Source organism: Nematostella vectensis, chromosome 5 (genome assembly GCF_932526225.1).
Source record: "Nematostella vectensis chromosome 5, jaNemVect1.1, whole genome shotgun sequence".
In the NCBI taxonomy this organism is placed as follows: domain Eukaryota; kingdom Metazoa; phylum Cnidaria; class Anthozoa; order Actiniaria; family Edwardsiidae; genus Nematostella; species Nematostella vectensis.
The window spans coordinates 18,564,270-18,584,735 of record NC_064038.1 but is presented as its reverse complement, the minus strand read 5'-3'; the positions used below and the strand labels follow the sequence as shown (position 1 = coordinate 18,584,735).

Sequence of the window (20,466 nt, the reverse complement as noted above, 5' to 3'; positions counted from 1 at the left end):
CTGTGAGCACTTTTGTAACAAAAAGGAAATGCCTACAGCACACGGTATTCCGAAGCGGTCACCCATCCAAGTACTTACCGCGCCCTACTGAGCTTAACTTCGGTGATGGGACGAGAACCGGTGCTTTCTAAGTGGTATGGCCGTAGACGATAGAACTGTGTAAGAAATATATATTATATAACAGTCCTGTGAGTACTTCGATGACAAAAAGGAAATGCCTACAGCACACGGTATTCCGAAGCGGTCTCCCATCCAAGTACTTACCGCGCCCTACTGAGCTTAACTTCGGTGATCGGACGAGAACCGGTGCTTTCTAAGTGGTATGGCCGTAGACGATAGAACTGTGTAAGATCTATCTATTATATAACAGTCCTGTGAGTACTTCGATGACAAAAAGGAAATGCCTACAGCACACGGTATTCCCAGGCGGTCACCCATCCAAGTACTAACCGCGCCCTACTGAGCTTAACTTCGGTGATCGGACGAGAACCGGTGCTTTCTCAGTGGTATGGCCGTTGACGATAGAACTGTTTAAGATCTATCTATTATATAACAGTCCTGTGAGTACCTCGATAACAAAAAGGAAATGCCTACAGCACACGGTATTCCCAGGCGGTCACCAATCCAAGTACTAGCCGTGCCCTACTCAGCTTAACTACGGTGATCGGACAAGAACCGGTGCTTTCTCAGTGGTATGGCCGTAGACGACAGAACTGTATAAGAAATAGATTTGATATAACAGTCCTGTGAGTACTTCGTTAACAAAAAGGAAATGCCTACAGCACACGGTATTCCGAAGCGGTCACCCATCCAAGTACTTACCGCGCCCTACTGAGCTTAACTTCGGTGATCGGACGAGAACCGGTGCTTTCTCAGTGGTATGGCCGTAGACGATAGAACTGTGTAAGGTCTATCTATTATATAACAGTCCTGTCAGTACATCGATAAGAAAAAGGAAATGCGTACAGCACACAGTATTCCCAGGCGGTCACCCGTCCAAGTACTAACCGTGCCCTACTGAGCTTAACTACGGTGATCGGACGAAAACCGGTGCTTTTACAGTGGTATGGCCGTAGACGACAGAACTGTGTAAGAAATAGATTTTATATAACAGTCCTGTGAGTACTTCGGTAACAAAAAGGAAATGCCTACAGCACACGGTATTTCCAGGCGGTCACCCGTCCAAGTACTAACCGTGCCCTAATGAGCCTAACTTCGGTAATCGGACGGGAACCGGTGCTTTCTCAGTGGTATGGCCGTAGACGACAGAACTGTGTAAGAAATAGATTTTATATAACAGTCCTGTGAGTACTTCGGTAACAAAAAGGAAATGCCTACAGCACACGGTATTCCGAAGCGGTCACCCATCCAAGTACTTACCGCGCCCTACTGAGCTTAACTTCGGTGATCGGACGAGAACCGGTGCTTTCTCAGTGGTATGGCCGTAGACGACAGAACTGTTTAAGATCTATCTATTATATAACAGTCCTGTGAGTACCACGATAACAAAAAGAAAATGATTACAGCACACGGTATTCTCAGGCGGTCACCCATCCAAGTACTAACCGTGCCCTAATGAGCTTAACTACGGTGATCGGACCAGAACCGGTGCTTTCTCAGTGGTATGGCCGTAGACGACAGAACTGTGTAAGAAATAGATTTTATATAACAGTCCTGTGAGTACTTTGGTAAGAAAAAGGAAATGCCTACAGCACACGGTATTCCGAAGCGGTCACCCATCCAAGTACTTACCGCGCCCTACTGAGCTTAACTTCGGTGATCGGACGAGAACCGGTGCTTTCTAAGTGGTATGGCCGTAGACGATAGAACTGTGTAAGACCTATCTATTATATAACAGTCCTGTGAGTACTTCGATGACAAAATGGAAATGCCTACAGCACACGGTATTCCCAGGCGGTCACCCATCCAAGTACTAACCGCGCCCTACTGAGCTTAACTTCGGTGATCGGACGAGAACCGGTGCTTTCTAAGTGGTATGGCCGTAGACGATAGAACTGTGTAAGATCTATCTATTATATAACAGTCCTGTGAGTACTTCGATGACAAAAAGGAAATGCCTACAGCACACGGTATTCCGAAGCGGTCACCCATCCAAGTACTTACCGTGCCCTACTGAGCTTAACTTCGGTGATGGGACGAGAACCGGTGCTTTCTAAGTGGTATGGCCGTAGACGATAGAACTGTGTAAGATCTATCTATTATATAACAGTCCTGTGAGTACTTCGATGACAAAAATGAAATGCCTACAGCACACGGTATTTCCAGGCGGTCACCCATCCAAGTACTAACCGCGCCCTACTGAGCTTAAATTCGGTGATCGGACGAGAACCGGTGCTTTCTCAGTGGTATGGTCGTAGACGACAGAACTGTTTAAGATCTATCTATTATATAACAGTCCTGTGAGTACCTCGATAACAAAAAGGAAATGCCTACAGCACACGGTATTCCGAAGCGGTCACCCATCCAAGTACTAACCGTGCCCTACTGAGCTTAACTACGGTGATCGGTAGAGAACCGGTGCTTTCTCAGTGGTATGGCCGTAGACGACAGAACTGTGTAAGAAATAGATTTTATATAACAGTCCTGTGAGCACTTTTGTAACAAAAAGGAAATGCCTACAGCACACGGTATTCCGAAGCGGTCACCCATCCAAGTACTTACCGCGCCCTACTGAGCTTAACTTCGGTGATGGGACGAGAACCGGTGCTTTCTAAGTGGTATGGCCGTAGACGATAGAACTGTGTAAGAAATATATATTATATAACAGTCCTGTGAGTACTTCGATGACAAAAAGGAAATGCCTACAGCACACGGTATTCCGAAGCGGTCACCCATCCAAGTACTTACCGCGCCCTACTGAGCTTAACTTCGGTGATCGGACGAGAACCGGTGCTTTCTAAGTGGTATGGCCGTAGACGATAGAACTGTGTAAGATCTATCTATTATATAACAGTCATGTGAGTACTTCGATGACAAAAAGGAAATGCCTACAGCACACGGTATTCCCAGGCGGTCACCCATCCAAGTACTAACCGCGCCCTACTGAGCTTAACTTCGGTGATCGGACGAGAACCGGTGCTTTCTCAGTGGTATGGTCGTAGACGACAGAACTGTTTAAGATCTATCTATTATATAACAGTCCTGTTAGTACTTCGATGACAAAAAGGAAATGCCTACAGCACACGGTATTCCCAGGCGGTCACCCATCCAAGTACTAACCGCGCCCTACTGAGCTTAACTTCGGTGATCGGACGAGAACCGGTGCTTTCTCAGTGGTATGGCCGTAGACGATAGAACTGTTTAAGATCTATCTATTATATAACAGTCCTGTGAGTACCTCGATAACAAAAAGGAAATGCCTACAGCACACGGTATTCCCAGGCGGTCACCAATCCAAGTACTAGCCGTGCCCTACTGAGCTTAACTACGGTGATCGGACGAGAACCGGTGCTTTCTCAGTGGTATGGCCGTAGACGACAGAACTGTATAAGAAATAGATTTGATATAACAGTCCTGTGAGTACTTCGGTAACAAAAAGGAAATGCCTACAGCACACGGTATTCCGAAGCGGTCACCCATCCAAGTACTTACCGCGCCCTACTGAGCTTAACTTCGGTGATCGGACGAGAACCGGTGCTTTCTCAGTGGTATGGCCGTAGACGATAGAACTGTGTAAGGTCTATCTATTATATAACAGTCCTGTGAGTACATCGATAAGAAAAAGGAAATGCGTACAGCACACGGTATTCCCAGGCGGTCACCCGTCCAAGTACTAACCGTGCCCTACTGAGCTTAACTACGGTGATCGGACGAGAACCGGTGCTTTCTCAGTGGTATGGCCGTAGACGACAGAAGTGTGTAAGAAATAGATTTTATATAACAGTCCTGTGAGTACTTCGGTAACAAAAAGGAAATGCCTACAGCACACGGTATTTCCAGGCGGTCACCCATCCAAGTACTAACCGTGCCCTAATGAGCTTAACTACGGTAATCGGACGGGAACCGGTGCTTTCTCAGTGGTATGGCCGTAGACGACAGAACTGTGTAAGAAATAGATTTTATATAACAGTCCTGTGAGTACTTCGGTAACAAAAAGGAAATGCCTACAGCACACGGTATTCCGAAGCGGTCACCCATCCAAGTACTTACCGCGCCCTACTGAGCTTAACTTCGGTGATCGGACGAGAACCGGTGCTTTCTCAGTGGTATGGCCGTAGACGACAGAACTGTTTAAGATCTATCTATTATATAACAGTCCTGTGAGTACCACGATAACAAAAAGAAAATGCCTACAGCACACGGTATTCTCAGGCGGTCACCCATCCAAGTACTAACCGTGCCCTAATGAGCTTAACTACGGTGATCGGACGAGAACCGGTGCTTTCTCAGTGGTATGGCCGTAGACGACAGAACTGTGTAAGAAATAGATTTTATATAACAGTCCTGTGAGTACTTTGGTAAGTAAAAGGAAATGCCTACAGCACACGGTATTCCGAAGCGGTCACCCATCCAAGTACTTACCGCGCCCTACTGAGCTTACCTTCGGTGATCGGACGAGAACCGGTGCTTTCTAAGTGGTATGGCCGTAGACGATAGAACTGTGTAAGATCTATCTATTATATAACAGTCCTGTGAGTACTTCGATGACAAAAAGTAAATGCCTACAGCACACGGTATTCGCAGGCGGTCACCCATCCAAGTACTAACCGCGCCCTACTGAGCTTAACTTCGGTGATCGGACGAGAACCGGTGCTTTCTCAGTGGTATGGCCGTAGACGACAGAACTGTGTAAGAAATATATATTATATAACAGTCCTGTGAGTACTTCGAAAACAAAAAGTAAATGCCTACAGCACACGGTATTCCCAGGCGGTCACCCATCCAAGTACTAACCGCGCCCTACTGAGCTTAACTTCGGTGATCGGACGAGAACCGGTGCTTTCTCAGTGGTATGGCCGTAGACGTTAGAACAGTTTAAGATCTATCTATTATATAACAGTCCTGTGAGTACCTCGATAACAAAAAGGAAATGCCTACAGCACACGGTATTCCGAAGCGGTCACCCATCCAAGTACTTACCGCGCCCTACTGAGCTTAACTTCGGTGATCGGACGAGAACCGGTGCTTTCTAAGTGGTATGGCCGTAGACGATAGAACTGTGTAAGATCTATCTATTATATAACAGTCCTGTGAGTACTTCGATGACAAAAAGGAAATGCCTACAGCACACGGTATTCGCAGGCGGTCACCCATCCAAGTACTAACCGCGCCCTACTGAGCTTAACTTCGGTGATCGGACGAGAACCGGTGCTTTCTCAGTGGTATGGTCGTAGACGACAGAACTGTTTAAGATCTATCTATTATATAACAGTCCTGTTAGTACTTCGATGACAAAAAGGAAATGCCTACAGCACACGGTATTCCCAGGCGGTCACCCATCCAAGTACTAACCGCGCCCTACTGAGCTTAACTTCGGTGATCGGACGAGAACCGGTGCTTTCTCAGTGGTATGGCCGTAGACGATAGAACTGTTTAAGATCTATCTATTATATAACAGTCCTGTGAGTACCTCGATAACAAAAAGGAAATGCCTACAGCAGACGGTATTCCCAGGCGGTCACCAATCCAAGTACTAGCCGTGCCCTACTGAGCTTAACTACGGTGATCGGACGAGAACCGGTGCTTTCTCAGTGGTATGGCCGTAGACGACAGAACTGTATAAGAAATAGATTTGATATAACAGTCCTGTGAGTACTTCGGTAACAAAAAGGAAATGCCTACAGCACACGGTATTCCGAAGCGGTCACCCATCCAAGTACTTACCGCGCCCTACTGAGCTTAACTTCGGTGATCGGACGAGAACCGGTGCTTTCTCAGTGGTATGGCCGTAGACGATAGAACTGTGTAAGGTCTATCTATTATATAACAGTCCTGTGAGTACATCGATAAGAAAAAGGAAATGCGTACAGCACACGGTATTCCCAGGCGGTCACCCGTCCAAGTACTAACCGTGCCCTACTGAGCTTAACTACGGTGATCGGACGAGAACCGGTGCTTTCTCAGTGGTATGGCCGTAGACGACAGAAGTGTGTAAGAAATAGATTTTATATAACAGTCCTGTGAGTACTTCGGTAACAAAAAGGAAATGCCTACAGCACACGGTATTTCCAGGCGGTCACCCGTCCAAGTACTAACCGTGCCCTAATGAGCTTAACTACGGTAATAGGACGGGAACCGGTGCTTTCTCAGTGGTATGGCCGTAGACGACAGAACTGTGTAAGAAATATATATTATATAACAGTCCTGTGAGTACTTCGATGACAAAAAGGAAATGCCTACAGCACACGGTATACCCAGGCGGTCACCCATCCAAGTACTAACCGCGCCCTACTGAGCTTAAGTTCGGTGATCGGACGAGAACCGGTGCTTTTTCAGTGGTATGGCCGTAGACGATAGAACTGTGTAAGATCTATCTATTATATAACAGTCCTGTTAGTACTTCGAAAACAAAAAGTAAATGCCTACAGCACACGGTATTCCCAGGCGGTCACCCATCCAAGTACTAACCGCGCCCTACTGAGCTTAACTTCGGTGATCGGACGAGAACCGGTGCTTTCTCAGTGGTATGGCCGTAGACGATAGAACTGTTTAAGATCTATCTATTATATAACAGTCCTGTGAGTACCTCGATAACAAAAAGGAAATGCCTACAGCACACGGTATTCCCAGGCGGTCACCCGTCCAAGTACTAACCGTGTCCTACTGACTTTATGTTCTGTGATCGGACGAGAACTGGTGCTTTCTCAGTGGTATGGCCGTAAACGATAGAACTGTGTAAGATCTATCTATTATATAACAGTCCTGTGAGTACTTCGATGACAAAAAGGAAATGCCTACAGCACACGGTATTCCCAGGCGGTCACCCATCCAAGTACTTACCGCGCCCTACTGAGCTTAACTTCGGTGATCGGACGAGAACCGGTGCTTTCTAAGTGGTATGGCCGTAGACGATAGAACTGTGTAAGATCTATCTATTATCTAACAGTCCTGTGAGTACTTCGATGACAAAAAGGAAATGCCTACAGCACACGGTATTCCCAGGCGGTCACCCATCCAAGTACTAACCGCGCCCTACTGAGCTTAACTTCGGTGATCGGACGAGAACCGGTGCTTTCGCAGTGGTATGGTCGTAGACGACAGAACTGTTTAAGATCTATCTATTATATAACAGTCCTGTGAGTACCTCGATAACAAAAAGGAAATGCCTACAGCACACGGTATTCCCAGGCGGTCACCCATCCAAGTACTAACCGTGCCCTACTGAGCTTAACTACGGTGATCGGACGAGAACCGGTGCTTTCTCAGTGGTATGGCCGTAGACGACAGAACTGTGTAAGAAATAGATTTTATATAACAGTCCTGTGAGTACTTTGGTAACAAAAAGGAAATGCCTACAGCACACGGTATTCCCAGGCGGTCACCTATCCAAGTACTAACCGTGCCCTACTGAGCTTAACTACGGTGATCGGACGAGAACCGGTGCTTTCTCAGTGGTATGGCCGTAGACGACAGAACTGTGTAAGAAATAGATTTTATATAACAGTCCTGTGAGTACTTTGGTAAGAAAAAGGAAATGCCTACACCACACGGTATTCCGAAGCGGTCACCCATCCAAGTACTTACCGCGCCCTACTGAGCTTAACTTCGGTGATCGGACGAGAACCGGTGCTTTCTAAGTGGTATGGCCGTAGACGATAGAACTGTGTAAGATCTATCTATTATATAACAGTCCTGTGAGTACTTCGATGACAAAAAGGAAATGCCTACAGCACACGGTATTCCCAGGCGGTCACCCATCCAAGTACTAACCGCGCCCTACTGAGCTTAACTTCGGTGATCGGACGAGAACCGGTGCTTTCTCAGTGGTATTGCCGTAGACGACAGAACTGTGTAAGAAATATATATTATATAACAGTCCCGTGAGTACTTCGATGACAAAAAGGAAATGCCTACAGCACACGGTATTCCCAGGCGGTCACCCATCCAAGTACTAACCGCGCCCTACTGAGCTTAACTTCGGTGATCGGACGAGAACCGGTGCTTTCTCAGTGGTATGGCCGTAGACGTTAGAACAGTTTAAGATCTATCTATTATATAACAGTCCTGTGAGTACCTCGATAACAAAAAGGAAATGCCTACAGCACACGGTATTCCCAGGCGGTCACCCGTCCAAGTACTAACCGTGCCCTACTGACTTTAAGTTCTGTGATCGGACGAGAACTGGTGCTTTCTCAGTGGTATGGCCGTAAACGATAGAACTGTGTAACATCTATCTATTATATAACAGTACTGTCAGTACCTCGATAACAAAAAGGAAATGCCAACAGCACACGGTATTCCGAAGCGGTCACCCATCCAAGTACTTACCGCGCCCTACTGAGCTTAAATTCGGTGATCGGACGAGAACCGGTGCTTTCTCAGTGGTATGGCCGTAGACGACAGAACTGTGTAAGAAATATATATTATATAACAGTCCTGTGAGTACTTCGATGACAAAAAGGAAATGCCTACAGCACACGGTATTCCCAGGCGGTCACCCATCCAAGTACTAACCGCGCCCTACTGAGCTTAACTTCGGTGATCGGACGAGAACCGGTGCTTTTTCAGTGGTATGGCCGTAGACGATAGAACTGTGTAAGATCTATCTATTATATAACAGTCCTGTTAGTACTTCGAAAACAAAAAGTAAATGCCAACAGCACACGGTATTCCCAGGCGGTCACCCATCCAAGTACTAACCGCGCCCTACTGAGCTTAACTTCGGTGATCGGACGAGAACCGGTGCTTTCTCAGTGGTATGGCCGTAGACGATAGAACTGTTTAAGATCTATCTATTATATAACAGTCCTGTGAGTACCTCGATAACAAAAAGGAAATGCCTACAGCACACGGTATTCCCAGGCGGTCACCCGTCCAACTACTAACCGTGCCCTACTGACTTTAAGTTCTGTGATCGGACGAGAACTGGTGCTTTCTCAGTGGTATGGCCGTAAACGATAGAACTGTGTAAGATCTATCTATTATATAACAGTCCTGTGAGTACTTCGATGACAAAAAGGAAATGCCTACAGCACACGGTATTCCCATGCGGTCACCCATCCAAGTACTTACCGCGCCCTACTGAGCTTAACTTCGGTGATCGGACGAGAACCGGTGCTTTCTAAGTGGTATGGCCGTAGACGATAGAACTGTGTAAGATCTATCTATTATCTAACAGTCCTGTGAGTACTTCGATGACAAAAAGGAAATGCCTACAGCACACGGTATTCCCAGGCGGTCACCCATCCAAGTACTAACCGCGCCCTACTGAGCTTAACTTCGGTGATCGGACGAGAACCGGTGCTTTCTCAGTGGTATGGCCGTAGACGATAGAACTGTTTAAGATCTATCTATTATATAACAGTCCTGTGAGTACCTCGATAACAAAAAGGAAATGCCTACAGCACACGGTATTCCCAGGCGGTCACCCGTCCAAGTACTAACCGTGCCATACTGACTTTAAGTTCTGTGATCGGACGAGAACTGGTGCTTTCTCAGTGGTATGGCCGTAAACGATAGAACTGTGTAACATCTATCTATTATATAACAGTCCTGTCAGTACCTCGATAACAAAAAGGAAATGCCTACAGCACACGGTATTCCGAAGTGGTCACCCATCCAAGTACTTACCGCGCCCTACTGAGCTTAACTTCGGTGATCGGACGAGAACCGGTGCTTTCTAAGTGGTATGGCCGTAGATGATAGAACTGTGTAAGATCTATCTATTATATAACAGTCCTGTGAGTACTTCGATGACAAAAAGGAAATGCCTACAGCACACGGTATTCCCAGGCGGTCACCCATCCAAGTACTAACCGCGCCCTACTGAGCTTAAATTCGGTGATCGGACGAGAACCGGTGCTTTCTCAGTGGTATGGCCGTAGACGATAGAACTGTTTAAGATCTATCTATTATATAACAGTCCTGTGAGTACCTCGATGACAAAAAGGAAATGCCTACAGCACACGGTATTCCCAGGCGGTCACCCATCCAAGTACTAACCGTGCCCTACTGAGCTTAACTTCGGTGATCGGACGAGAACCGGTGCTTTCTCAGTGGTATGGCCGTAGACGACAGAACTGTGTAAGAAATATATATTATATAACAGTCCTGTGAATACTTCGATGACAAAAAGGAAATGCCTACAGCACACGGTATTCCCAGGCGGTCACCCATCCAAGTACTAACCGCGCCCTACTGAGCTTAACTTCGGTGATTGGACGAGAATCGGTGCTTTCTCAGTGGTATAGCCGTAGACGATAGAACTGTGTAAGATCTATCTATTATATAACAGTCCTGTTAGTACTTCGAAAACAAAAAGTAAATGCCTACAGCACACGGTATTACCAGGTGGTCACCCATCCAAGTACTAACCGCGCCCTACTGAGCTTAACTTTGGTGATCGGACGAGAACCGGTGCTTTCTCAGTGGTATGGCCGTAGACGATAGAACTGTTTAAGATCTATCTATTATATAACAGTCCTGTGAGTACCTCGATAACAAAAAGGAAATGCCTACAGCACACGGTATTCCCAGGCGGTCACCCGTCCAAGTACTAACCGTGCCCTACTGAGCTTAACTACGGTGATCGGACGAGAACCGGTGCTTTCTCAGTGGTATGGCCGTAGACGACAGAACTGTGTAAGAAATAGATTTGATATAACAGTCCTGTGAGTACTTCGGTAACAAAAAGGAAATGCCTACAGCACACGGTATTCCGAAGCGGTCACCCATCCAAGTACTAACCGTGCCCTACTGAGCTTAACTACGGTGATCGGACGAGAACCGGTGCTTTCTCAGTGGTATGGCCGTAGACGACAGAACTGTGTAAGAAATAGATTTTATATAACAGTCCTGTGAGTACTTCGTTAACAAAAAGGAAATGCCTACAGCACACGGTATTTCCAGGCGGTCACCCGTCCAAGTACTAACCGTGCCCTAATGAGCTTAACTACGGTAATCGGACGAGAACCGGTGCTTTCTCAGTGGTATGGCCGTAGACGACAGAACTGTGTAAGAAATAGATTTTATATAACACTCCTGTGAGTACTTCGGTAACAAAAAGGAAATGCCTACAGCACACGGTATTCCGAAGCGGTCACCCATCCAAGTACTTACCGCGCCCTACTGAGCTTAACTTCGGTGATCGGACGAGAACCGGTGCTTTCTCAGTGGTATGGCCGTAGACGACAGAACTGTTTAAGATCTATCTATTATATAACAGTCCTGTGAGTACCACGATAACAAAAAGGAAATGCCTACAGCACACGGTATTCCCAGGCGGTCACCCATCCAAGTACTAACCGTGCCCTACTGAGCTTAACTACGGTGATCGGACGAGAACCGGTGCTTTCTCAGTGGTATGGCCGTAGACGACAGAACTGTGTAAGAAATAGATTTTATATAACAGTCCTGTGAGTACTTTGGTAAGAAAAAGGAAATGCCTACAGCACACGGTATTCCGAAGCGGTCACACATCCAAGTACTTACCGCGCCCTACTGAGCTTAACTTCGGTGATCGGACGAGAACCGGTGCTTTCTAAGTGGTATGGCCGTAGACGATAGAACTGTGTAAGATCTATCTATTATATAACAGTCCTGTGAGTACTTCGATGACAAAAAGGAAATGCCTACAGCACACGGTATTCCCAGGCGGTCACCCATCCAAGTACTAACCGCGCCCTACTGAGCTTAACTTCGGTGATCGGACGAGAACCGGTGCTTTCTCAGTGGTATTGCCGTAGACGACAGAACTGTGTAAGAAATATATATTATATAACAGTCCCGTGAGTACTTCGATGACAAAAAGGAAATGCCTACAGCACACGGTATTCCCAGGCGGTCACCCATCCAAGTACTAACCGCGCCCTACTGAGCTTAACTTCGGTGATCGGACGAGAACCGGTGCTTTCTCAGTGGTATGGCCGTAGACGTTAGAACAGTTAAAGATCTATCTATTATATAACAGTCCTGTGAGTACCTCGATAACAAAAAGGAAATGCCTACAGCACACGGTATTCCCAGGCGGTCACCCGTCCAAGTACTAACCGTGCCCTACTGACTTTAAGTTCTGTGATCGGACGAGAACTGGTGCTTTCTCAGTGGTATGGCCGTAAACGATAGAACTGTGTAACATCTATCTATTATATAACAGTACTGTCAGTACCTCGATAACAAAAAGGAAATGCCAACAGCACACGGTATTCCGAAGCGGTCACCCATCCAAGTACTTACCGCGCCCTACTGAGCTTAAATTCGGTGATCGGACGAGAACCGGTGCTTTCTCAGTGGTATGGCCGTAGACGACAGAACTGTGTAAGAAATATATATTATATAACAGTCCTGTGAGTACTTCGATGACAAAAAGGAAATGCCTACAGCACACGGTATTCCCAGGCGGTCACCCATCCAAGTACTAACCGCGCCCTACTGAGCTTAACTTCGGTGATCGGACGAGAACCGGTGCTTTTTCAGTGGTATGGCCGTAGACGATAGAACTGTGTAAGATCTATCTATTATATAACAGTCCTGTTAGTACTTCGAAAACAAAAAGTAAATGCCAACAGCACACGGTATTCCCAGGCGGTCACCCATCCAAGTACTAACCGCGCCCTACTGAGCTTAACTTCGGTGATCGGACGAGAACCGGTGCTTTCTCAGTGGTATGGCCGTAGACGATAGAACTGTTTAAGATCTATCTATTATATAACAGTCCTGTGAGTACCTCGATAACAAAAAGGAAATGCCTACAGCACACGGTATTCCCAGGCGGTCACCCGTCCAACTACTAACCGTGCCCTACTGACTTTAAGTTCTGTGATCGGACGAGAACTGGTGCTTTCTCAGTGATATGGCCGTAAACGATAGAACTGTGTAAGATCTATCTATTATATAACAGTCCTGTGAGTACCTCGATAACAAAAAGGAAATGCCTACAGCACACGGTATTCCCAGGCGGTCACCCGTCCAACTACTAACCGTGCCCTACTGACTTTAAGTTCTGTGATCGGACGAGAACTGGTGCTTTCTCAGTGATATGGCCGTAAACGATAGAACTGTGTAAGATCTATCTATTATATAACAGTCCTGTGAGTACTTCGATGACAAAAAGGAAATGCCTACAGCACACGGTATTCCCATGCGGTCACCCATCCAAGTACTTACCGCGCCCTACTGAGCTTAACTTCGGTGATCGGACGAGAACCGGTGCTTTCTAAGTGGTATGGCCGTAGACGATAGAACTGTGTAAGATCTATCTATTATCTAACAGTCCTGTGAGTACTTCGATGACAAAAAGGAAATGCCTACAGCACACGGTATTCCCAGGCGGTCACCCATCCAAGTACTAACCGCGCCCTACTGAGCTTAACTTCGGTGATCGGACGAGAACCGGTGCTTTCTCAGTGGTATGGTCGTAGACGACAGAACTGTTTAAGATCTATCTATTATATAACAGTCCTGTGAGTACCTCGATAACAAAAAGGAAATGCCTACAGCACACGGTATTCCCAGGCGGTCACCCATCCAAGTACTAACCGTGCCCTACTGAGCTTAACTACGGTGATCGGACGAGAACCGGTGCTTTCTCAGTGGTATGGCCGTAGACGAGAGAACTGTTTAATATCTATCTATTATATAACAGTCCTGTGAGTACCTCGATAACAAAAAGGAAATGCCTACAGCACACGGTATTCCCAGGCGGTCACCCATCCAAGTACTAACCGTGCCCTACTGAGCTTAACTACGGTGATCGGACGAGAACCGGTGCTTTCTCAGTGGTATGGCCGTAGACGACAGAACTGTGTAAGATCTATCTATTATATAACAGTCCTGTGAGTACTTCGATGACAAAAAGGAAATGCCTACAGCACACGGTATTCCCAGGCGGTCACCCATCCAAGTACTAACCGCGCCCTACTGAGCTTAACTTCGGTGATCGGACGAGAACCGGTGCTTTCTCAGTGGTATGGCCGTAGACGACAGAACTGTGTAAGAAATATATATTATATAACAGTCCTGTGAGTACTTCGATGACAAAAAGGAAATGCCTACAGCACACGGTATTCCCAGGCGGTCACCCATCCAAGTACTAACCGCGCCCTACTGAGCTTAACTTTGGTGATCGGACGAGAACCGGTGCTTTCTCAGTGGTATGGCCGTAGACGATAGAACTGTGTAAGATCTATCTATTATATAACAGTCCTGTTAGTACTTCGAAAACAAAAAGTAAATGCCTACAGCACACGGTATTCCCAGGCGGTCACCCATCCAAGTACTAACCGCGCCCTACTGAGCTTAACTTTGGTGATCGGACGAGAACCGGTGCTTTCTCAGTGGTATGGCCGTAGACGAGAGAACTGTTTAATATCTATCTATTATATAACAGTCCTGTGAGTACCTCGATAACAAAAAGGAAATGCCTACAGCACACGGTATTCCCAGGCGGTCACCCATCCAAGTACTAACCGTGCCCTACTGAGCTTAACTACGGTGATCGGACGAGAACCGGTGCTTTCTCAGTGGTATGGCCGTAGACGACAGAACTGTGTAAGAAATAGATTTTATATAACAGTCCTGTGAGTACTTCGGTAACAAAAAGGATATGCCTACAGCACACGGTATTTCCAGGCGGTCACCCGTCCAAGTACTAACCGTGCCCTAATGAGCTTAACTTCGGTAATCGGACGGGAACCGGTGCTTTCTCAGTGGTATGGCCGTAGACGACAGAACTGTGTAAGAAATAGATTTTATATAACAGTCCTGTGAGTACTTCGGTAACAAAAAGGAAATGCCTACAGCACACGGTATTCCGAAGCGGTCACCCATCCAAGTACTTACCGCGCCCTACTGAGCTTAACTTCGGTGATCGGACGAGAACCGGTGCTTTCTCAGTGGTATGGCCGTAGACGACAGAACTGTTTAAGATCTATCTATTATATAACAGTCCTGTGAGTACCACGATAACAAAAAGAAAATGATTACAGCACACGGTATTCTCAGGCGGTCACCCATCCAAGTACTAACCGTGCCCTAATGAGCTTAACTACGGTGATCGGACGAGAACCGGTGCTTTCTCAGTGGTATGGCCGTAGACGACAGAACTGTGTAAGAAATAGATTTTATATAACAGTCCTGTGAGTTCTTTGGTAAGAAAAAGGAAATGCCTACAGCACACGGTATTTCGAAGCGGTCACCCATCCAAGTACTTACCGCGCCCTACTGAGCTTAACTTCGGTGATCGGACGAGAACCGGTGCTTTCTAAGTGGTATGGCCGTAGACGATAGAACTGTGTAAGACCTATCTATTATATAACAGTCCTGTGAGTACTTCGATGACAAAATGGAAATGCCTACAGCACACGGTATTCCCAGGCGGTCACCCATCCAAGTACTAACCGCGCCCTACTGAGCTTAACTTCGGTGATCGGACGAGAACCGGTGCTTTCTAAGTGGTATGGCCGTAGACGATAGAACTGTGTAAGATCTATCTATTATATAACAGTCCTGTGAGTACTTCGATGACAAAAAGGAAATGCCTACAGCACACGGTATTCCGAAGCGGTCACCCATCCAAGTACTTACCGTGCCCTACTGAGCTTAACTTCGGTGATGGGACGAGAACCGGTGCTTTCTAAGTGGTATGGCCGTAGACGATAGAACTGTGTAAGATCTATCTATTATATAACAGTCCTGTGAGTACTTCGATGACAAAAATGAAATGCCTACAGCACACGGTATTCCCAGGCGGTCACCCATCCAAGTACTAACCGCGCAATACTGAGCTTAAATTCGGTGATCGGACGAGAACCGGTGCTTTCTCAGTGGTATGTTCGTAGACGACAGAACTGTTTAAGATCTATCTATTATATAACAGTCCTGTGAGTACCTCGATAACAAAAAGGAAATGCCTACAGCACACGGTATTCGCAGGCGGTCACCCATCCAAGTACTAACCGTGCCCTACTGAGCTTAACTACGGTGATCGGTAGAGAACCGGTGCTTTCTCAGTGGTATGGCCGTAGACGACAGAACTGTGTAAGAAATAGATTTTATATAACAGTCCTGTGAGCACTTTTGTAACAAAAAGGAAATGCCTACAGCACACGGTATTCCGAAGCGGTCACCCATCCAAGTACTTACCGCGCCCTACTGAGCTTAACTTCGGTGATGGGACGAGAACCGGTGCTTTCTAAGTGGTATGGCCGTAGACGATAGAACTGTGTAAGAAATATATATTATATAACAGTCCTGTGAGTACTTCGATGACAAAAAGGAAATGCCTACAGCACACGGTATTCCGAAGCGGTCACCCATCCAAGTACTTACCGCGCCCTACTGAGCTTAACTTCGGTGATCGGACGAGAACCGGTGCTTTCTAAGTGGTATGGCCGTAGACGATAGAACTGTGTAAGATCTATCTATTATATAACAGTCCTGTGAGTACTTCGATGACAAAAAGGAAATGCCTACAGCACACGGTATTCCCAGGCGGTCACCCATCCAAGTACTAACCGCGCCCTACTGAGCTTAACTTCGGTGATCGGACGAGAACCGGTGCTTTCTCAGTGGTATGGTCGTAGACGACAGAACTGTTTAAGATCTATCTATTATATAACAGTCCTGTTAGTACTTCGATGACAAAAAGGAAATGCCTACAGCACACGGTATTCCCAGGCGGTCACCCATCCAAGTACTAACCGCGCCCTACTGAGCTTAACTTCGGTGATCGGACGAGAACCGGTGCTTTCTCAGTGGTATGGCCGTAGACGATAGAACTGTTTAAGATCTATCTATTATATAACAGTCCTGTGAGTACCTCGATAACAAAAAAGAAATGCCTACAGCACACGGTATTCCCAGGCGGTCACCAATCCAAGTACTAGCCGTGCCCTACTGAGCTTAACTACGGTGATCGGACGAGAACCGGTGCTTTCTCAGTGGTATGGCCGTAGACGACAGAACTGTATAAGAAATAGATTTGATATAACAGTCCTGTGAGTACTTCGGTAACAAAAAGGAAATGCCTACAGCACACGGTATTCCGAAGCGGTCACCCATCCAAGTACTAACCGTGCCCTAATGAGCTTAACTACGGTAATCGGACGGGAACCGGTGCTTTCTCAGTGGTATGGCCGTAGACGACAGAACTGTGTAAGAAATAGATTTTATATAACAGTCCTGTGAGTACTTCGGTAACAAAAAGGAAATGCCTACAGCACACGGTATTCCGAAGCGGTCACCCATCCAAGTACTTACCGCGCCCTACTGAGCTTAACTTCGGTGATCGGACGAGAACCGGTGCTTTCTCAGTGGTATGGCCGTAGACGACAGAACTGTTTAAGATCTATCTATTATATAACAGTCCTGTGAGTACCACGATAACAAAAAGAAAATGCCTACAGCACACGGTATTCTCAGGCGGTCACCCATCCAAGTACTAACCGTGCCCTAATGAGCTTAACTACGGTGATCGGACGAGAACCGGTGCTTTCTCAGTGGTATGGCCGTAGACGACAGAACTGTGTAAGAAATAGATTTTATATAACAGTCCTGTGAGTACTTTGGTAAGTAAAAGGAAATGCCTACAGCACACGGTATTCCGAAGCGGTCACCCATCCAAGTACTTACCGCGCCCTACTGAGCTTACCTTCGGTGATCGGACGAGAACCGGTGCTTTCTAAGTGGTATGGCCGTAGACGATAGAACTGTGTAAGATCTATCTATTATATAACAGTCCTGTGAGTACTTCGATGACAAAAAGGAAATGCCTACAGCACACGGTATTCGCAGGCGGTCACCCATCCAAGTACTAACCGCGCCCTACTGAGCTTAACTTCGGTGATCGGACGAGAACCGGTGCTTTCTCAGTGGTATGGCCGTAGACGACAGAACTGTGTAAGAAATATATATCATATAACAGTCCTGTGAGTACCACGATAACAAAAAGAAAATGCCTACAGCACACGGTATTCTCAGGCGGTCACCCATCCAAGTACTAACCGTGCCCTAATGAGCTTAACTACGGTGATCGGACGAGAACCGGTGCTTTCTCAGTGGTATGGCCGTAGACGACAGAACTGTGTAAGAAATAGATTTTATATAACAGTCCTGTGAGTACTTTGGTAAGTAAAAGGAAATGCCTACAGCACACGGTATTCCGAAGCGGTCACCCATCCAAGTACTTACCGCGCCCTACTGAGCTTACCTTCGGTGATCGGACGAGAACCGGTGCTTTCTAAGTGGTATGGCCGTAGACGATAGAACTGTGTAAGATCTATCTATTATATAACAGTCCTGTGAGTACTTCGATGACAAAAAGGAAATGCCTACAGCACACGGTATTCGCAGGCGGTCACCCATCCAAGTACTAACCGCGCCCTACTGAGCTTAACTTCGGTGATCGGACGAGAACCGGTGCTTTCTCAGTGGTATGGCCGTAGACGACAGAACTGTGTAAGAAATATATATCATATAACAGTCCTGTGAGTACTTCGAAAACAAAAAGTAAATGCCTACAGCACACGGTATTCCCAGGCGGTCACCCATCCAAGTACTAACCGCGCCCTACTGAGCTTAACTTCGGTGATCGGACGAGAACCGGTGCTTTCTCAGTGGTATGGCCGTAGACGTTAGAACAGTTTAAGATCTATCTATTATATAACAGTCCTGTGAGTACCTCGATAACAAAAAGGAAATGCCTACAGCACACGGTATTCCGAAGCGGTCACCCATCCAAGTACTTACCGCGCCCTACTGAGCTTAACTTCGGTGATCGGACGAGAACCGGTGCTTTCTAAGTGGTATGGCCGTAGACGATAGAACTGTGTAAGATCTATCTATTATATAACAGTCCTGTGAGTACTTCGATGACAAAAAGGAAATGCCTACAGCACACGGTATTCCCAGGCGGTCACCCATCCAAGTACTAACCGCGCCCTACTGAGCTTAACTTCGGTGATCGGACGAGAACCGGTGCTTTCTCAGTGGTATGGTCGTAGACGACAGAACTGTTTAAGATCTATCTATTATATAACAGTCCTGTTAGTACTTCGATGACAAAAAGGAAATGCCTACAGCACACGGTATTCCCAGGCGGTCACCCATCCAAGTACTAACCGCGCCCTACTGAGCTTAACTTCGGTGATCGGACGAGAACCGGTGCTTTCTCAGTGGTATGGCCGTAGACGATAGAACTGTTTAAGATCTATCTATTATATAACAGTCCTGTGAGTACCTCGATAACAAAAAGGAAATGCCTACAGCAGACGGTATTCCCAGGCGGTCACCAATCCAAGTACTAGCCGTGCCCTACTGAGCTTAACTACGGTGATCGGACGAGAACCGGTGCTTTCTCAGTGGTATGGCCGTAGACGACAGAACTGTATAAGAAATAGATTTGATATAACAGTCCTGTGAGTACTTCGGTAACAAAAAGGAAATGCCTACAGCACACGGTATTCCGAAGCGGTCACCCATCCAAGTACTTACCGCGCCCTACTGAGCTTAACTTCGGTGATCGGACGAGAACCGGTGCTTTCTCAGTGGTATGGCCGTAGACGATAGAACTGTGTAAGGTCTATCTATTATATAACAGTCCTGTGAGTACATCGATAAGAAAAAGGAAATGCGTACAGCACACGGTATTCCCAGGCGGTCACCCGTCCAAGTACTAACCGTGCCCTACTGAGCTTAACTACGGTGATCGGACGAGAACCGGTGCTTTCTCAGTGGTATGGCCGTAGACGACAGAAGTGTGTAAGAAATAGATTTTATATAACAGTCCTGTGAGTACTTCGGTAACAAAAAGGAAATGCCTACAGCACACGGTATTTCCAGGCGGTCACCCGTCCAAGTACTAACCGTGCCCTAATGAGCTTAACTACGGTAATAGGACGGGAACCGGTGCTTTCTCAGTGGTATGGCCGTAGACGACAGAACTGTGTAAGAAATATATATTATATAACAGTCCTGTGAGTACTTCGATGACAAAAAGGAAATGCCTACAGCACACGGTATTCCCAGGCGGTCACCCATCCAAGTACTAACCGCGCCCTACTGAGCTTAAGTTCGGTGATCGGACGAGAACCGGTGCTTTTTCAGTGGTATGGCCGTAGACGATAGAACTGTGTAAGATCTATCTATTATATAACAGTCCTGTTAGTACTTCGAAAACAAAAAGTAAATGCCTACAGCACACGGTATTCCCAGGCGGTCACCCATCCAAGTACTAACCGCGCCCTACTGAGCTTAACTTCGGTGATCGGACGAGAACCGGTGCTTTCTCAGTGGTATGGCCGTAGACGATAGAACTGTTTAAGATCTATCTATTATATAACAGTCCTGTGA

General features: G+C 46.6%; 99 non-coding genes and 11 pseudogenes across 99 annotated transcripts; all 110 read right to left on the bottom strand.

Annotated features, from left to right (window-relative positions):
- Positions 1–29: 29 nt before the first annotated feature.
- Positions 30–148, bottom strand: LOC125566491. Its single transcript, XR_007311500.1, has one exon. It is a non-coding gene; the product is annotated as a 5S ribosomal RNA (ribosomal RNA).
- Positions 149–215: 67 nt separating this feature from the next.
- Positions 216–334, bottom strand: LOC125565766. Its single transcript, XR_007310777.1, has one exon. It is a non-coding gene; the product is annotated as a 5S ribosomal RNA (ribosomal RNA).
- Positions 335–401: 67 nt separating this feature from the next.
- Positions 402–520, bottom strand: LOC125563595. The gene has a single exon (XR_007308614.1). It is a non-coding gene; the product is annotated as a 5S ribosomal RNA (ribosomal RNA).
- A 67-nt stretch (positions 521–587) lies between these two features.
- LOC125566402 lies at positions 588–706 on the bottom strand. Its single transcript, XR_007311409.1, has one exon. It is a non-coding gene; the product is annotated as a 5S ribosomal RNA (ribosomal RNA).
- Positions 707–773: 67 nt separating this feature from the next.
- On the bottom strand, positions 774–892 carry LOC125564417. The gene has a single exon (XR_007309435.1). It is a non-coding gene; the product is annotated as a 5S ribosomal RNA (ribosomal RNA).
- Positions 893–959: 67 nt separating this feature from the next.
- Positions 960–1,078, bottom strand: LOC125566611 (annotated as a pseudogene).
- Positions 1,079–1,145: 67 nt separating this feature from the next.
- On the bottom strand, positions 1,146–1,264 carry LOC125566471. The gene has a single exon (XR_007311480.1). It is a non-coding gene; the product is annotated as a 5S ribosomal RNA (ribosomal RNA).
- Positions 1,265–1,331: 67 nt separating this feature from the next.
- On the bottom strand, positions 1,332–1,450 carry LOC125564416. The gene has a single exon (XR_007309434.1). It is a non-coding gene; the product is annotated as a 5S ribosomal RNA (ribosomal RNA).
- Positions 1,451–1,517: 67 nt separating this feature from the next.
- Positions 1,518–1,636, bottom strand: LOC125566326. Its single transcript, XR_007311333.1, has one exon. It is a non-coding gene; the product is annotated as a 5S ribosomal RNA (ribosomal RNA).
- Positions 1,637–1,703: 67 nt separating this feature from the next.
- On the bottom strand, positions 1,704–1,822 carry LOC125565542. The gene has a single exon (XR_007310554.1). It is a non-coding gene; the product is annotated as a 5S ribosomal RNA (ribosomal RNA).
- Positions 1,823–1,889: 67 nt separating this feature from the next.
- On the bottom strand, positions 1,890–2,008 carry LOC125564087. Its single transcript, XR_007309106.1, has one exon. It is a non-coding gene; the product is annotated as a 5S ribosomal RNA (ribosomal RNA).
- Positions 2,009–2,075: 67 nt separating this feature from the next.
- On the bottom strand, positions 2,076–2,194 carry LOC125566436. Its single transcript, XR_007311445.1, has one exon. It is a non-coding gene; the product is annotated as a 5S ribosomal RNA (ribosomal RNA).
- A 67-nt stretch (positions 2,195–2,261) lies between these two features.
- On the bottom strand, positions 2,262–2,380 carry LOC125565986. Its single transcript, XR_007310994.1, has one exon. It is a non-coding gene; the product is annotated as a 5S ribosomal RNA (ribosomal RNA).
- Positions 2,381–2,447: 67 nt separating this feature from the next.
- Positions 2,448–2,566, bottom strand: LOC125565773. The gene has a single exon (XR_007310784.1). It is a non-coding gene; the product is annotated as a 5S ribosomal RNA (ribosomal RNA).
- Positions 2,567–2,633: 67 nt separating this feature from the next.
- On the bottom strand, positions 2,634–2,752 carry LOC125566490. Its single transcript, XR_007311499.1, has one exon. It is a non-coding gene; the product is annotated as a 5S ribosomal RNA (ribosomal RNA).
- Positions 2,753–2,819: 67 nt separating this feature from the next.
- LOC125565541 lies at positions 2,820–2,938 on the bottom strand. The gene has a single exon (XR_007310553.1). It is a non-coding gene; the product is annotated as a 5S ribosomal RNA (ribosomal RNA).
- A 67-nt stretch (positions 2,939–3,005) lies between these two features.
- LOC125563860 lies at positions 3,006–3,124 on the bottom strand. Its single transcript, XR_007308879.1, has one exon. It is a non-coding gene; the product is annotated as a 5S ribosomal RNA (ribosomal RNA).
- A 67-nt stretch (positions 3,125–3,191) lies between these two features.
- LOC125565611 lies at positions 3,192–3,310 on the bottom strand. Its single transcript, XR_007310622.1, has one exon. It is a non-coding gene; the product is annotated as a 5S ribosomal RNA (ribosomal RNA).
- Positions 3,311–3,377: 67 nt separating this feature from the next.
- On the bottom strand, positions 3,378–3,496 carry LOC125564990. The gene has a single exon (XR_007310008.1). It is a non-coding gene; the product is annotated as a 5S ribosomal RNA (ribosomal RNA).
- A 67-nt stretch (positions 3,497–3,563) lies between these two features.
- Positions 3,564–3,682, bottom strand: LOC125564415. The gene has a single exon (XR_007309433.1). It is a non-coding gene; the product is annotated as a 5S ribosomal RNA (ribosomal RNA).
- Positions 3,683–3,749: 67 nt separating this feature from the next.
- Positions 3,750–3,868, bottom strand: LOC125565188. The gene has a single exon (XR_007310204.1). It is a non-coding gene; the product is annotated as a 5S ribosomal RNA (ribosomal RNA).
- A 67-nt stretch (positions 3,869–3,935) lies between these two features.
- LOC125565881 lies at positions 3,936–4,054 on the bottom strand. Its single transcript, XR_007310890.1, has one exon. It is a non-coding gene; the product is annotated as a 5S ribosomal RNA (ribosomal RNA).
- A 67-nt stretch (positions 4,055–4,121) lies between these two features.
- LOC125564414 lies at positions 4,122–4,240 on the bottom strand. Its single transcript, XR_007309432.1, has one exon. It is a non-coding gene; the product is annotated as a 5S ribosomal RNA (ribosomal RNA).
- A 67-nt stretch (positions 4,241–4,307) lies between these two features.
- LOC125564726 lies at positions 4,308–4,426 on the bottom strand. The gene has a single exon (XR_007309745.1). It is a non-coding gene; the product is annotated as a 5S ribosomal RNA (ribosomal RNA).
- Positions 4,427–4,493: 67 nt separating this feature from the next.
- On the bottom strand, positions 4,494–4,612 carry LOC125566026. The gene has a single exon (XR_007311034.1). It is a non-coding gene; the product is annotated as a 5S ribosomal RNA (ribosomal RNA).
- A 67-nt stretch (positions 4,613–4,679) lies between these two features.
- Positions 4,680–4,798, bottom strand: LOC125563577. The gene has a single exon (XR_007308596.1). It is a non-coding gene; the product is annotated as a 5S ribosomal RNA (ribosomal RNA).
- A 67-nt stretch (positions 4,799–4,865) lies between these two features.
- Positions 4,866–4,984, bottom strand: LOC125565599. Its single transcript, XR_007310611.1, has one exon. It is a non-coding gene; the product is annotated as a 5S ribosomal RNA (ribosomal RNA).
- A 67-nt stretch (positions 4,985–5,051) lies between these two features.
- On the bottom strand, positions 5,052–5,170 carry LOC125565540. The gene has a single exon (XR_007310552.1). It is a non-coding gene; the product is annotated as a 5S ribosomal RNA (ribosomal RNA).
- A 67-nt stretch (positions 5,171–5,237) lies between these two features.
- On the bottom strand, positions 5,238–5,356 carry LOC125564633. The gene has a single exon (XR_007309652.1). It is a non-coding gene; the product is annotated as a 5S ribosomal RNA (ribosomal RNA).
- A 67-nt stretch (positions 5,357–5,423) lies between these two features.
- LOC125565588 lies at positions 5,424–5,542 on the bottom strand. Its single transcript, XR_007310600.1, has one exon. It is a non-coding gene; the product is annotated as a 5S ribosomal RNA (ribosomal RNA).
- A 67-nt stretch (positions 5,543–5,609) lies between these two features.
- Positions 5,610–5,728, bottom strand: LOC125566251. The gene has a single exon (XR_007311258.1). It is a non-coding gene; the product is annotated as a 5S ribosomal RNA (ribosomal RNA).
- Positions 5,729–5,795: 67 nt separating this feature from the next.
- On the bottom strand, positions 5,796–5,914 carry LOC125564413. Its single transcript, XR_007309431.1, has one exon. It is a non-coding gene; the product is annotated as a 5S ribosomal RNA (ribosomal RNA).
- Positions 5,915–5,981: 67 nt separating this feature from the next.
- Positions 5,982–6,100, bottom strand: LOC125565187. Its single transcript, XR_007310203.1, has one exon. It is a non-coding gene; the product is annotated as a 5S ribosomal RNA (ribosomal RNA).
- Positions 6,101–6,167: 67 nt separating this feature from the next.
- On the bottom strand, positions 6,168–6,286 carry LOC125566751 (annotated as a pseudogene).
- Positions 6,287–6,353: 67 nt separating this feature from the next.
- LOC125566061 lies at positions 6,354–6,472 on the bottom strand. The gene has a single exon (XR_007311068.1). It is a non-coding gene; the product is annotated as a 5S ribosomal RNA (ribosomal RNA).
- A 67-nt stretch (positions 6,473–6,539) lies between these two features.
- On the bottom strand, positions 6,540–6,658 carry LOC125565577. The gene has a single exon (XR_007310589.1). It is a non-coding gene; the product is annotated as a 5S ribosomal RNA (ribosomal RNA).
- A 67-nt stretch (positions 6,659–6,725) lies between these two features.
- On the bottom strand, positions 6,726–6,844 carry LOC125566911 (annotated as a pseudogene).
- A 67-nt stretch (positions 6,845–6,911) lies between these two features.
- LOC125564539 lies at positions 6,912–7,030 on the bottom strand. The gene has a single exon (XR_007309558.1). It is a non-coding gene; the product is annotated as a 5S ribosomal RNA (ribosomal RNA).
- A 67-nt stretch (positions 7,031–7,097) lies between these two features.
- Positions 7,098–7,216, bottom strand: LOC125564831. The gene has a single exon (XR_007309849.1). It is a non-coding gene; the product is annotated as a 5S ribosomal RNA (ribosomal RNA).
- Positions 7,217–7,283: 67 nt separating this feature from the next.
- On the bottom strand, positions 7,284–7,402 carry LOC125563386. The gene has a single exon (XR_007308404.1). It is a non-coding gene; the product is annotated as a 5S ribosomal RNA (ribosomal RNA).
- A 67-nt stretch (positions 7,403–7,469) lies between these two features.
- Positions 7,470–7,588, bottom strand: LOC125564316. The gene has a single exon (XR_007309335.1). It is a non-coding gene; the product is annotated as a 5S ribosomal RNA (ribosomal RNA).
- Positions 7,589–7,655: 67 nt separating this feature from the next.
- LOC125566216 lies at positions 7,656–7,774 on the bottom strand. Its single transcript, XR_007311223.1, has one exon. It is a non-coding gene; the product is annotated as a 5S ribosomal RNA (ribosomal RNA).
- Positions 7,775–7,841: 67 nt separating this feature from the next.
- LOC125563550 lies at positions 7,842–7,960 on the bottom strand. Its single transcript, XR_007308569.1, has one exon. It is a non-coding gene; the product is annotated as a 5S ribosomal RNA (ribosomal RNA).
- A 67-nt stretch (positions 7,961–8,027) lies between these two features.
- LOC125565566 lies at positions 8,028–8,146 on the bottom strand. Its single transcript, XR_007310578.1, has one exon. It is a non-coding gene; the product is annotated as a 5S ribosomal RNA (ribosomal RNA).
- Positions 8,147–8,213: 67 nt separating this feature from the next.
- Positions 8,214–8,332, bottom strand: LOC125566687 (annotated as a pseudogene).
- Positions 8,333–8,399: 67 nt separating this feature from the next.
- LOC125566077 lies at positions 8,400–8,518 on the bottom strand. The gene has a single exon (XR_007311084.1). It is a non-coding gene; the product is annotated as a 5S ribosomal RNA (ribosomal RNA).
- Positions 8,519–8,585: 67 nt separating this feature from the next.
- Positions 8,586–8,704, bottom strand: LOC125563941. The gene has a single exon (XR_007308960.1). It is a non-coding gene; the product is annotated as a 5S ribosomal RNA (ribosomal RNA).
- A 67-nt stretch (positions 8,705–8,771) lies between these two features.
- Positions 8,772–8,890, bottom strand: LOC125563682. Its single transcript, XR_007308702.1, has one exon. It is a non-coding gene; the product is annotated as a 5S ribosomal RNA (ribosomal RNA).
- A 67-nt stretch (positions 8,891–8,957) lies between these two features.
- LOC125566820 lies at positions 8,958–9,076 on the bottom strand (annotated as a pseudogene).
- A 67-nt stretch (positions 9,077–9,143) lies between these two features.
- On the bottom strand, positions 9,144–9,262 carry LOC125564663. Its single transcript, XR_007309682.1, has one exon. It is a non-coding gene; the product is annotated as a 5S ribosomal RNA (ribosomal RNA).
- Positions 9,263–9,329: 67 nt separating this feature from the next.
- Positions 9,330–9,448, bottom strand: LOC125565555. Its single transcript, XR_007310567.1, has one exon. It is a non-coding gene; the product is annotated as a 5S ribosomal RNA (ribosomal RNA).
- Positions 9,449–9,515: 67 nt separating this feature from the next.
- Positions 9,516–9,634, bottom strand: LOC125566946 (annotated as a pseudogene).
- A 67-nt stretch (positions 9,635–9,701) lies between these two features.
- Positions 9,702–9,820, bottom strand: LOC125565925. Its single transcript, XR_007310933.1, has one exon. It is a non-coding gene; the product is annotated as a 5S ribosomal RNA (ribosomal RNA).
- Positions 9,821–9,887: 67 nt separating this feature from the next.
- On the bottom strand, positions 9,888–10,006 carry LOC125564277. The gene has a single exon (XR_007309297.1). It is a non-coding gene; the product is annotated as a 5S ribosomal RNA (ribosomal RNA).
- Positions 10,007–10,073: 67 nt separating this feature from the next.
- On the bottom strand, positions 10,074–10,192 carry LOC125564623. The gene has a single exon (XR_007309642.1). It is a non-coding gene; the product is annotated as a 5S ribosomal RNA (ribosomal RNA).
- Positions 10,193–10,259: 67 nt separating this feature from the next.
- LOC125565934 lies at positions 10,260–10,378 on the bottom strand. The gene has a single exon (XR_007310942.1). It is a non-coding gene; the product is annotated as a 5S ribosomal RNA (ribosomal RNA).
- Positions 10,379–10,445: 67 nt separating this feature from the next.
- On the bottom strand, positions 10,446–10,564 carry LOC125565038. Its single transcript, XR_007310056.1, has one exon. It is a non-coding gene; the product is annotated as a 5S ribosomal RNA (ribosomal RNA).
- A 67-nt stretch (positions 10,565–10,631) lies between these two features.
- Positions 10,632–10,750, bottom strand: LOC125564108. The gene has a single exon (XR_007309127.1). It is a non-coding gene; the product is annotated as a 5S ribosomal RNA (ribosomal RNA).
- A 67-nt stretch (positions 10,751–10,817) lies between these two features.
- On the bottom strand, positions 10,818–10,936 carry LOC125564321. The gene has a single exon (XR_007309341.1). It is a non-coding gene; the product is annotated as a 5S ribosomal RNA (ribosomal RNA).
- A 67-nt stretch (positions 10,937–11,003) lies between these two features.
- On the bottom strand, positions 11,004–11,122 carry LOC125566347. Its single transcript, XR_007311354.1, has one exon. It is a non-coding gene; the product is annotated as a 5S ribosomal RNA (ribosomal RNA).
- A 67-nt stretch (positions 11,123–11,189) lies between these two features.
- On the bottom strand, positions 11,190–11,308 carry LOC125564412. The gene has a single exon (XR_007309430.1). It is a non-coding gene; the product is annotated as a 5S ribosomal RNA (ribosomal RNA).
- Positions 11,309–11,375: 67 nt separating this feature from the next.
- LOC125563385 lies at positions 11,376–11,494 on the bottom strand. Its single transcript, XR_007308403.1, has one exon. It is a non-coding gene; the product is annotated as a 5S ribosomal RNA (ribosomal RNA).
- Positions 11,495–11,561: 67 nt separating this feature from the next.
- LOC125566306 lies at positions 11,562–11,680 on the bottom strand. The gene has a single exon (XR_007311313.1). It is a non-coding gene; the product is annotated as a 5S ribosomal RNA (ribosomal RNA).
- Positions 11,681–11,747: 67 nt separating this feature from the next.
- On the bottom strand, positions 11,748–11,866 carry LOC125563549. The gene has a single exon (XR_007308568.1). It is a non-coding gene; the product is annotated as a 5S ribosomal RNA (ribosomal RNA).
- A 67-nt stretch (positions 11,867–11,933) lies between these two features.
- On the bottom strand, positions 11,934–12,052 carry LOC125565544. The gene has a single exon (XR_007310556.1). It is a non-coding gene; the product is annotated as a 5S ribosomal RNA (ribosomal RNA).
- A 67-nt stretch (positions 12,053–12,119) lies between these two features.
- On the bottom strand, positions 12,120–12,238 carry LOC125566686 (annotated as a pseudogene).
- Positions 12,239–12,305: 67 nt separating this feature from the next.
- On the bottom strand, positions 12,306–12,424 carry LOC125566076. The gene has a single exon (XR_007311083.1). It is a non-coding gene; the product is annotated as a 5S ribosomal RNA (ribosomal RNA).
- Positions 12,425–12,491: 67 nt separating this feature from the next.
- LOC125563940 lies at positions 12,492–12,610 on the bottom strand. Its single transcript, XR_007308959.1, has one exon. It is a non-coding gene; the product is annotated as a 5S ribosomal RNA (ribosomal RNA).
- A 67-nt stretch (positions 12,611–12,677) lies between these two features.
- LOC125563681 lies at positions 12,678–12,796 on the bottom strand. Its single transcript, XR_007308701.1, has one exon. It is a non-coding gene; the product is annotated as a 5S ribosomal RNA (ribosomal RNA).
- A 67-nt stretch (positions 12,797–12,863) lies between these two features.
- On the bottom strand, positions 12,864–12,982 carry LOC125567003 (annotated as a pseudogene).
- A 67-nt stretch (positions 12,983–13,049) lies between these two features.
- On the bottom strand, positions 13,050–13,168 carry LOC125567002 (annotated as a pseudogene).
- Positions 13,169–13,235: 67 nt separating this feature from the next.
- On the bottom strand, positions 13,236–13,354 carry LOC125564661. Its single transcript, XR_007309680.1, has one exon. It is a non-coding gene; the product is annotated as a 5S ribosomal RNA (ribosomal RNA).
- Positions 13,355–13,421: 67 nt separating this feature from the next.
- On the bottom strand, positions 13,422–13,540 carry LOC125563859. Its single transcript, XR_007308878.1, has one exon. It is a non-coding gene; the product is annotated as a 5S ribosomal RNA (ribosomal RNA).
- A 67-nt stretch (positions 13,541–13,607) lies between these two features.
- Positions 13,608–13,726, bottom strand: LOC125563384. The gene has a single exon (XR_007308402.1). It is a non-coding gene; the product is annotated as a 5S ribosomal RNA (ribosomal RNA).
- Positions 13,727–13,793: 67 nt separating this feature from the next.
- On the bottom strand, positions 13,794–13,912 carry LOC125563383. Its single transcript, XR_007308401.1, has one exon. It is a non-coding gene; the product is annotated as a 5S ribosomal RNA (ribosomal RNA).
- Positions 13,913–13,979: 67 nt separating this feature from the next.
- Positions 13,980–14,098, bottom strand: LOC125565533. The gene has a single exon (XR_007310545.1). It is a non-coding gene; the product is annotated as a 5S ribosomal RNA (ribosomal RNA).
- Positions 14,099–14,165: 67 nt separating this feature from the next.
- LOC125563693 lies at positions 14,166–14,284 on the bottom strand. The gene has a single exon (XR_007308713.1). It is a non-coding gene; the product is annotated as a 5S ribosomal RNA (ribosomal RNA).
- A 67-nt stretch (positions 14,285–14,351) lies between these two features.
- Positions 14,352–14,470, bottom strand: LOC125563692. Its single transcript, XR_007308712.1, has one exon. It is a non-coding gene; the product is annotated as a 5S ribosomal RNA (ribosomal RNA).
- A 67-nt stretch (positions 14,471–14,537) lies between these two features.
- On the bottom strand, positions 14,538–14,656 carry LOC125563382. Its single transcript, XR_007308400.1, has one exon. It is a non-coding gene; the product is annotated as a 5S ribosomal RNA (ribosomal RNA).
- A 67-nt stretch (positions 14,657–14,723) lies between these two features.
- Positions 14,724–14,842, bottom strand: LOC125565993. The gene has a single exon (XR_007311001.1). It is a non-coding gene; the product is annotated as a 5S ribosomal RNA (ribosomal RNA).
- Positions 14,843–14,909: 67 nt separating this feature from the next.
- On the bottom strand, positions 14,910–15,028 carry LOC125564411. The gene has a single exon (XR_007309429.1). It is a non-coding gene; the product is annotated as a 5S ribosomal RNA (ribosomal RNA).
- Positions 15,029–15,095: 67 nt separating this feature from the next.
- On the bottom strand, positions 15,096–15,214 carry LOC125565838. The gene has a single exon (XR_007310847.1). It is a non-coding gene; the product is annotated as a 5S ribosomal RNA (ribosomal RNA).
- Positions 15,215–15,281: 67 nt separating this feature from the next.
- LOC125566095 lies at positions 15,282–15,400 on the bottom strand. The gene has a single exon (XR_007311102.1). It is a non-coding gene; the product is annotated as a 5S ribosomal RNA (ribosomal RNA).
- Positions 15,401–15,467: 67 nt separating this feature from the next.
- On the bottom strand, positions 15,468–15,586 carry LOC125564086. Its single transcript, XR_007309105.1, has one exon. It is a non-coding gene; the product is annotated as a 5S ribosomal RNA (ribosomal RNA).
- Positions 15,587–15,653: 67 nt separating this feature from the next.
- Positions 15,654–15,772, bottom strand: LOC125566435. Its single transcript, XR_007311443.1, has one exon. It is a non-coding gene; the product is annotated as a 5S ribosomal RNA (ribosomal RNA).
- A 67-nt stretch (positions 15,773–15,839) lies between these two features.
- LOC125566833 lies at positions 15,840–15,958 on the bottom strand (annotated as a pseudogene).
- Positions 15,959–16,025: 67 nt separating this feature from the next.
- On the bottom strand, positions 16,026–16,144 carry LOC125565275. The gene has a single exon (XR_007310290.1). It is a non-coding gene; the product is annotated as a 5S ribosomal RNA (ribosomal RNA).
- A 67-nt stretch (positions 16,145–16,211) lies between these two features.
- LOC125566489 lies at positions 16,212–16,330 on the bottom strand. The gene has a single exon (XR_007311498.1). It is a non-coding gene; the product is annotated as a 5S ribosomal RNA (ribosomal RNA).
- Positions 16,331–16,397: 67 nt separating this feature from the next.
- LOC125565539 lies at positions 16,398–16,516 on the bottom strand. Its single transcript, XR_007310551.1, has one exon. It is a non-coding gene; the product is annotated as a 5S ribosomal RNA (ribosomal RNA).
- A 67-nt stretch (positions 16,517–16,583) lies between these two features.
- Positions 16,584–16,702, bottom strand: LOC125563858. Its single transcript, XR_007308877.1, has one exon. It is a non-coding gene; the product is annotated as a 5S ribosomal RNA (ribosomal RNA).
- Positions 16,703–16,769: 67 nt separating this feature from the next.
- On the bottom strand, positions 16,770–16,888 carry LOC125565521. Its single transcript, XR_007310534.1, has one exon. It is a non-coding gene; the product is annotated as a 5S ribosomal RNA (ribosomal RNA).
- Positions 16,889–16,955: 67 nt separating this feature from the next.
- LOC125564989 lies at positions 16,956–17,074 on the bottom strand. Its single transcript, XR_007310007.1, has one exon. It is a non-coding gene; the product is annotated as a 5S ribosomal RNA (ribosomal RNA).
- Positions 17,075–17,141: 67 nt separating this feature from the next.
- On the bottom strand, positions 17,142–17,260 carry LOC125565884. The gene has a single exon (XR_007310893.1). It is a non-coding gene; the product is annotated as a 5S ribosomal RNA (ribosomal RNA).
- Positions 17,261–17,327: 67 nt separating this feature from the next.
- Positions 17,328–17,446, bottom strand: LOC125564410. The gene has a single exon (XR_007309428.1). It is a non-coding gene; the product is annotated as a 5S ribosomal RNA (ribosomal RNA).
- Positions 17,447–17,513: 67 nt separating this feature from the next.
- On the bottom strand, positions 17,514–17,632 carry LOC125564725. The gene has a single exon (XR_007309744.1). It is a non-coding gene; the product is annotated as a 5S ribosomal RNA (ribosomal RNA).
- A 67-nt stretch (positions 17,633–17,699) lies between these two features.
- Positions 17,700–17,818, bottom strand: LOC125566025. The gene has a single exon (XR_007311033.1). It is a non-coding gene; the product is annotated as a 5S ribosomal RNA (ribosomal RNA).
- Positions 17,819–17,885: 67 nt separating this feature from the next.
- LOC125563575 lies at positions 17,886–18,004 on the bottom strand. Its single transcript, XR_007308594.1, has one exon. It is a non-coding gene; the product is annotated as a 5S ribosomal RNA (ribosomal RNA).
- A 67-nt stretch (positions 18,005–18,071) lies between these two features.
- LOC125564724 lies at positions 18,072–18,190 on the bottom strand. Its single transcript, XR_007309743.1, has one exon. It is a non-coding gene; the product is annotated as a 5S ribosomal RNA (ribosomal RNA).
- Positions 18,191–18,257: 67 nt separating this feature from the next.
- LOC125566024 lies at positions 18,258–18,376 on the bottom strand. Its single transcript, XR_007311032.1, has one exon. It is a non-coding gene; the product is annotated as a 5S ribosomal RNA (ribosomal RNA).
- Positions 18,377–18,443: 67 nt separating this feature from the next.
- LOC125563574 lies at positions 18,444–18,562 on the bottom strand. The gene has a single exon (XR_007308593.1). It is a non-coding gene; the product is annotated as a 5S ribosomal RNA (ribosomal RNA).
- Positions 18,563–18,629: 67 nt separating this feature from the next.
- On the bottom strand, positions 18,630–18,748 carry LOC125565508. Its single transcript, XR_007310522.1, has one exon. It is a non-coding gene; the product is annotated as a 5S ribosomal RNA (ribosomal RNA).
- Positions 18,749–18,815: 67 nt separating this feature from the next.
- Positions 18,816–18,934, bottom strand: LOC125565538. The gene has a single exon (XR_007310550.1). It is a non-coding gene; the product is annotated as a 5S ribosomal RNA (ribosomal RNA).
- Positions 18,935–19,001: 67 nt separating this feature from the next.
- On the bottom strand, positions 19,002–19,120 carry LOC125563857. The gene has a single exon (XR_007308876.1). It is a non-coding gene; the product is annotated as a 5S ribosomal RNA (ribosomal RNA).
- A 67-nt stretch (positions 19,121–19,187) lies between these two features.
- LOC125565497 lies at positions 19,188–19,306 on the bottom strand. The gene has a single exon (XR_007310511.1). It is a non-coding gene; the product is annotated as a 5S ribosomal RNA (ribosomal RNA).
- A 67-nt stretch (positions 19,307–19,373) lies between these two features.
- LOC125566250 lies at positions 19,374–19,492 on the bottom strand. Its single transcript, XR_007311257.1, has one exon. It is a non-coding gene; the product is annotated as a 5S ribosomal RNA (ribosomal RNA).
- Positions 19,493–19,559: 67 nt separating this feature from the next.
- LOC125564409 lies at positions 19,560–19,678 on the bottom strand. The gene has a single exon (XR_007309427.1). It is a non-coding gene; the product is annotated as a 5S ribosomal RNA (ribosomal RNA).
- A 67-nt stretch (positions 19,679–19,745) lies between these two features.
- Positions 19,746–19,864, bottom strand: LOC125565186. Its single transcript, XR_007310202.1, has one exon. It is a non-coding gene; the product is annotated as a 5S ribosomal RNA (ribosomal RNA).
- Positions 19,865–19,931: 67 nt separating this feature from the next.
- On the bottom strand, positions 19,932–20,050 carry LOC125566750 (annotated as a pseudogene).
- Positions 20,051–20,117: 67 nt separating this feature from the next.
- On the bottom strand, positions 20,118–20,236 carry LOC125565321. The gene has a single exon (XR_007310335.1). It is a non-coding gene; the product is annotated as a 5S ribosomal RNA (ribosomal RNA).
- A 67-nt stretch (positions 20,237–20,303) lies between these two features.
- LOC125565486 lies at positions 20,304–20,422 on the bottom strand. Its single transcript, XR_007310500.1, has one exon. It is a non-coding gene; the product is annotated as a 5S ribosomal RNA (ribosomal RNA).
- Between the last annotated feature and the right edge of the window lie 44 nt (positions 20,423–20,466).